At 42.9% G+C, this 5,490-nt stretch overlaps 1 long non-coding RNA gene across 1 annotated transcript in view; it reads left to right on the forward strand.

Annotated features, from left to right (window-relative positions):
* LOC111982512 (uncharacterized) overlaps window positions 1–5,490 on the forward strand; it is a 172,665-nt gene continuing 167,175 nt past the window's right edge. Inside the window, exon 1 of the long non-coding RNA XR_011473854.1 lies at window positions 1–497. This is a non-coding gene — a long non-coding RNA (uncharacterized lncRNA). The remainder of the gene's footprint in view (window positions 498–5,490) is intronic.

Below are 5,490 nucleotides of genomic sequence, written 5' to 3' on the forward strand. Positions count from 1 at the left end.
AGATATTGGAGAGAGGGGAGGGGAAGCCAGGGACTGGAAAGGAACTAATGTTCATTTAAAAGTGTGCTTCTCAGTTCTGAGCATGCTCAGTGGGGCTCGGCTCTGCTCTACCAGGTCCAGCCTCTAAATTTGAACAGGAGAGTTGTGAGGTGTCTGTGTCCGAGCAGACTTTTGTGCCACACATTCTCTGTCTCTGTCATGCTCTRTCGCTGCACAGCTCTCWCCTTTTGTTTTCTTTATCCCTTTTYTTTTGGTGTGGAGAGATAGCCGAGGGAGGAAGACTAGACAAAACAGCTGAAAGAAGCAAGAAAATGAAGAGAGGAAAATGAACAGAGTTTGTCTGGACTGTTGTTCTTTTCCTCCACTAACTTTGCCTCAGAAACAGTGGATCTGGAGGGACTAACTTCAAAAGAAAGGCAAGAGGGAGCTGGTGTGAAGTATGAGCAGGAAGGAGAGATGAGAAACCTGTGGTCTTCTGTTAAGGTCAGTACTATGAGGTTCTCAAGCAAGGGACAGGAGTTTCCATTTCATGTATTTTTCCTGGTTATTGCACAGTCAAACTTCTTTCATCTCATGTTTGCTTGTATGTGGAAATGTGGTGTTATAGGGTGCACCGTCCTGGAAAGGATTTATTGGTTGAGAATTGTGCAATGTTACAGGGTGAGCAGACAGACACGTGGACTCTCGTTATGCCCTTCAGTGTTGCTGAGTGGCACCTACTGTAGTCTGTAACTGGTTTAACTGCCTGCATTCTTCCACAGCATATTATGTGACCATTTTTTGGAGAGACTTGGAATAGGAGTCCAGAGCCTTAGTTGTAGAAGGATTTGTCTTGCTGTCTTGACCGAAGCCAAGTGGTTTTAATAAAGGAAAAATCACTGAGAAATGACTACGGCGTGGGCGTGCAGGTTGGAGCAATATGTAGATATAGTACATGGCTCTGGTTAATCTTATTTGACAGTGGTCATTGAAAGAGTGAAAACTGTTTTTCTTCAATACACTCTTAGAAAAAAGGTTATATCTAGAACCTAAAAGGGTTCTTCAGCTGTCCCCATAGGAGAACCCTTTGAAGAACCCCTTTTGGTTCCAGGCAGAACCCTTTTGGTTTCAGATAAAAACCCTTTTGAGTTCCATGTAGAACCCTTTACACAGAGAGTTCAACATGGAACCCCAAATAGTTATACCTGGAATCAAAAAGGGTTCTACTTGGAACCAAAAAGGGTTCTGCTATGGGGACATTCGAAAGAACCCCTTTGGAACTCTTTTTTCTAAGAGTGTAGAGTACATTTTGTTTTTGTTGATTCACTACCACGCATTCAGATGTCAAGAAACAAATMATCATAGTTGGCATACTGACACTCATACTGCAGCCTTGAATGATTGCCCATTTTCAAAGATTACTTATCTTAACACACTTAATGTCACATAATGTTATATCCCAGTTCTATTCCATTCTATTTTATTTTATTCTCACAATTTTACATTAACTTCAACATAGTAGTGGAATATTTCGCCCTGAAATCATCACACGTATTATTGMGTCATTGTATTGCAGCAATAAACAGCATCTTTGTATGATCACCAGAGAGAAAGAATACAATAATGAACCTGTCGTTTTACTATTCGTAGTATTAGGCAGCTTACCTGGCTGTGCAAATACTGAAGATATAATTCCTGCGTCGTGTTCGTTCGGTATCAAATGGAAGAAAACGGACTGAAACAGGAGCGGGACTACCTCCATAAGAAATGCTAATTTCGTGTTTTAAATKGTTTTCCGGTGTGTGCCCTAATGAACACTACCCACGTATATCCCAGCATGTTTCATGCCTTGCTACTGGTTGGTGTCAGTGGTGACCTCCCCACAGACATTGTGTTGCCAGATTTATAATTCATGCTTCTAGAACTGGGGCAGAATATGTCACCAGGGAGAGAGCTAGTGCTGGTAGAGTTGAACATTGTGTACATTACCCTATAGCCTCCTTGTTATTTACACATGAAATAAGGCACAGAAGTACACACTTCTTTATGAATTTCCAGACAACATGTAACGTTGATAGTATTTCAGGACCTTTCCTAAATGAGGTATGTGGTATCTGTTTAGTTCAATCCAAGCTCATAGTGGGTATGGTTGTAGCTTTCCAATACACACTTTGACAGAAATTCAACAACATACAGAGGATGCAATATTATCTAACAGATATGCCCTCTCTTACTACATAGATATGAGGTAGGTACAGTATATCATAGTAAGCTATGACGCCTGTTCACTAACATTTTCGGAGAAACCTGTTGATGAGAAATGTATGTTCAGCCTGTCTCTGGGCAGAGAGTGGTGCAAGAGCACTAGGAAGTGTGGGACAAGTGGTGCTACTACTCWACTGCACCAGCTAATATACTGTATGCCATTTAGTTGATGCTTTTGTCCAACAACTTACAGTCAATGCATTACATTGTTTACATATGGACGGCTCCAGTGGGAATCGAACCCATAACTCTTAGCATTACAAACACCATTCTCTACCAACTGTCTTCTCGGCTGCCATGATTTCATCACCCTTCCATTCTCTTAAGTCAGTCTTTCCTTTGGTCGTGACAGAGAAAGTTAATGAAAAAAGCCCCTCAGGTACTGACAGCTGTGTCTATCATTACCTCCCATTGGCTAAGGTTTGGTAGAGATGAGCAATGGCTTCAGTACAATGAACATGCTGTTTGGTAACTGTGGCATAACAGACATATTTTGACTATGGACCACCCTGTTGTCCTCTTTACACTGAGTATTTGACTATGAACCACCAGCTACACTAGGGGATACCTAGTCAGTTGCACAACTGAATACATTCAGCTGAAATGTAACCCAACCCCGCTGAATCAGAGAGGTGCAGGGGATGCCTTAATCCACATCCACAGAGAGCAGATGTTCTGTCTGGGTTTAATTGTCTTGCTCAAGGGTAGAACGGCAGATTCTTCCACCACTTTGCTGGCTCGGGGATTCAAACCAGCGACCTTTCGGTTACTGTCCCAACACTCTTATCCGCTAGGCTACCTGCCTGGTCAGTAGATTTCTCAGTAGATATGATGGATAGCAGGCTGGTGGCCTGATGAATTGCCAAGAGGAAATATGATCAATCTTTCAATCATTTCATAGATAAAAAAACATTGAGGCAGAGACACGTTAGGCTGGTTTTGATCAAATGACAGCAGTGATTATGAGTAAATTAAAAGATTTAGACGGAATGTTTTCAGATGTGACAGTGGAATTGATCAAATCACACATTATTGTCTATTTCATAAGCTTAATTACAGTTGTAAAAGTCATCATTGGCATCYTTTTAGACATAGTAATATACTTGGGTAGCCTCACATAGGCCATGAGCCAGGCAAGCAAGCAGCTCACAATTAAACTTGGGATGAGTGGAAACCTCATGGGGCCCAACTCTTCCCAGAGAACTCCAATAAAGAATCCTCATTAAACATCACCCCAGAGAGAGAGCCAGAGGAAGGAGAATGGAGGCCAGAGGCCTGGGGAGGCATGAGCCCAGACCTTGGCCCATTGGGCTCTGGTCAAAAGTAGTGCACTACTACTGCACTTGGCCCTCTGTAGGCCCAGGATCCATCAAGCAGTATGAAGCCATGTTCTCTGAAAGAGCTGTGAACTTGTCAACTCCCTTCGGGCTCCCTGTCACATTTAGTTGTTTGTTACTTTTTAGTCCCGGGGTGAGGGACATTGAAACGCTCCAATGACTATTGACCTCCATTCATTGGGACTAGGGCTTGTATGATGGTTGGAAATAGATGCATCAATCTAATGCCACTCCTCTGGGTGTTGCCACATCTCTCCTGGGGAGAGGACAAAGGCTAGGGCATGATGGGTAGACAGATGCATGATGGGAGCAGGGCAGCCTATCGTCACCATGGTGATCCTAACAATCACCATGGTGATGAGAGCTTAGATGGGCAGATACTGAAGTATCCCGTCTAGGGAGTCCTGAATCTCTGTAKAAGTGGCTGATATTCAAATTGCAACCTCAAGGGGGTTTGTTCAATGTTTTGAAACATGTTTTCTCGTGCTTGTCAGAAAATTGTTGTGTGATTATGATATCGAAGGGTAGAAAGAGGCTCATAGGTGGGAAGAAGGTGGAGTGGATTATATTTATTTCAGTATGAGCTGCACGGCAAATCTCCATCTGACACAGTGGCTGTCACCGTCTGGAGGACCATTTAATGAGAGGGTGAGCGGGAGCGAGGCTAGAGAACGGAGAGTGTCAGTTCCTTTTCCAGTTAAATGTGCCTTGTAGAGAGATGCCAAATGAAGAAATATGTCATGTACTGTTGAAGTGATCAAATGATTCTCCCTGGCCATCTGTCACTGCCAGAGTAATAGTTGAATAGCCTTGGCAGAACTGAATGGGGAATCATAAGAAACTGACTGAAGACTATGAATCCAACAGTCAAAAGTGACTCAAAATGACATGGAAAAAGGGATATTGCGGTGATATTTCAGGGTTCAAAAGTTCAAACTGACTGAAAATGGCATGAAGAAATTGTTGTGAATGTTTTATGATGTTTCAAGTTATCCATCTTTGGGCAAAGTACATTCTGTGTGTCAACTCAAGCCTTGTGTTTGGTCTAGCTAGCAGATCCACGTCAGTGGTTACTTAAGGTTATCTCAGTGACATCAGGGCTGTGTTATGAATACGGGGTAAAAGGACTCAGTCGTCTGTTGACATAAGCTAACGGCATGCCTGCACAGAGGGAACATAAACACAGACCATTGTGCTTTATTGGAGGTCAATATTGGTCCATTTTAGTTATTGACTCAAATGTGTTTTTCCCATAAAGGTGATACTGTACTAAGAGTAGCCTGTAGGCCTACTTGCTAACTGAAGGTGGACGTATTTGACGGCACAACAATCAGCGAGAGGTCGTTTTCAAGTCTCTGGTGTAGATTGTGTCAAATGTTCTTGGTTGCGGTCACGTTGCTGTAAGAGTTTATCTCGGGTTGGTGCGAGACGAAACAATTCTTTCGGCGGCACTGGGTCACTTTATCTGTGTGGATTCTCATTTTCAGCAAGAGCTCAGGCCTTTTGATTGACTGACACTGGGAGAGATCCTGTGGCAATGCACTTCCTCTGAACCCTGTATCCATCCGCCATCTCTCTTCTGTTTTTATACTGCTATTCCTTTCACTGTACACCTTGTAGCTTGCTATGTAAACGTCCTCATACCAGTAATTTTGCACTGTAATAACCAGTCAAGTGTTCAAAATGTGCTTTCTGCTAGACAATGAGTCTTGGGGTCTAAAATGTTACTATTGGATGTTTCTGATCAATATTAAAGAGTTCAAAATCTCAGTGTAGCTTACCAGGCGTGTCCTCTGTTCCCTGACGTTTCAGGAAAGGTGTGTGAGATGGATGTGTCTGGGTACCCTTCTCTCTCTCTCTCTCTCTCTCTCTCTCTCTCGTCTTCTCTCTCTTCTCCCCTTCCTCTCCT

The sequence above is a fragment of the Salvelinus sp. IW2-2015 genome, linkage group LG22, assembly GCF_002910315.2.
Source record: "Salvelinus sp. IW2-2015 linkage group LG22, ASM291031v2, whole genome shotgun sequence".
Taxonomy (NCBI): Eukaryota; Metazoa; Chordata; class Actinopteri; order Salmoniformes; family Salmonidae; genus Salvelinus; species Salvelinus sp. IW2-2015.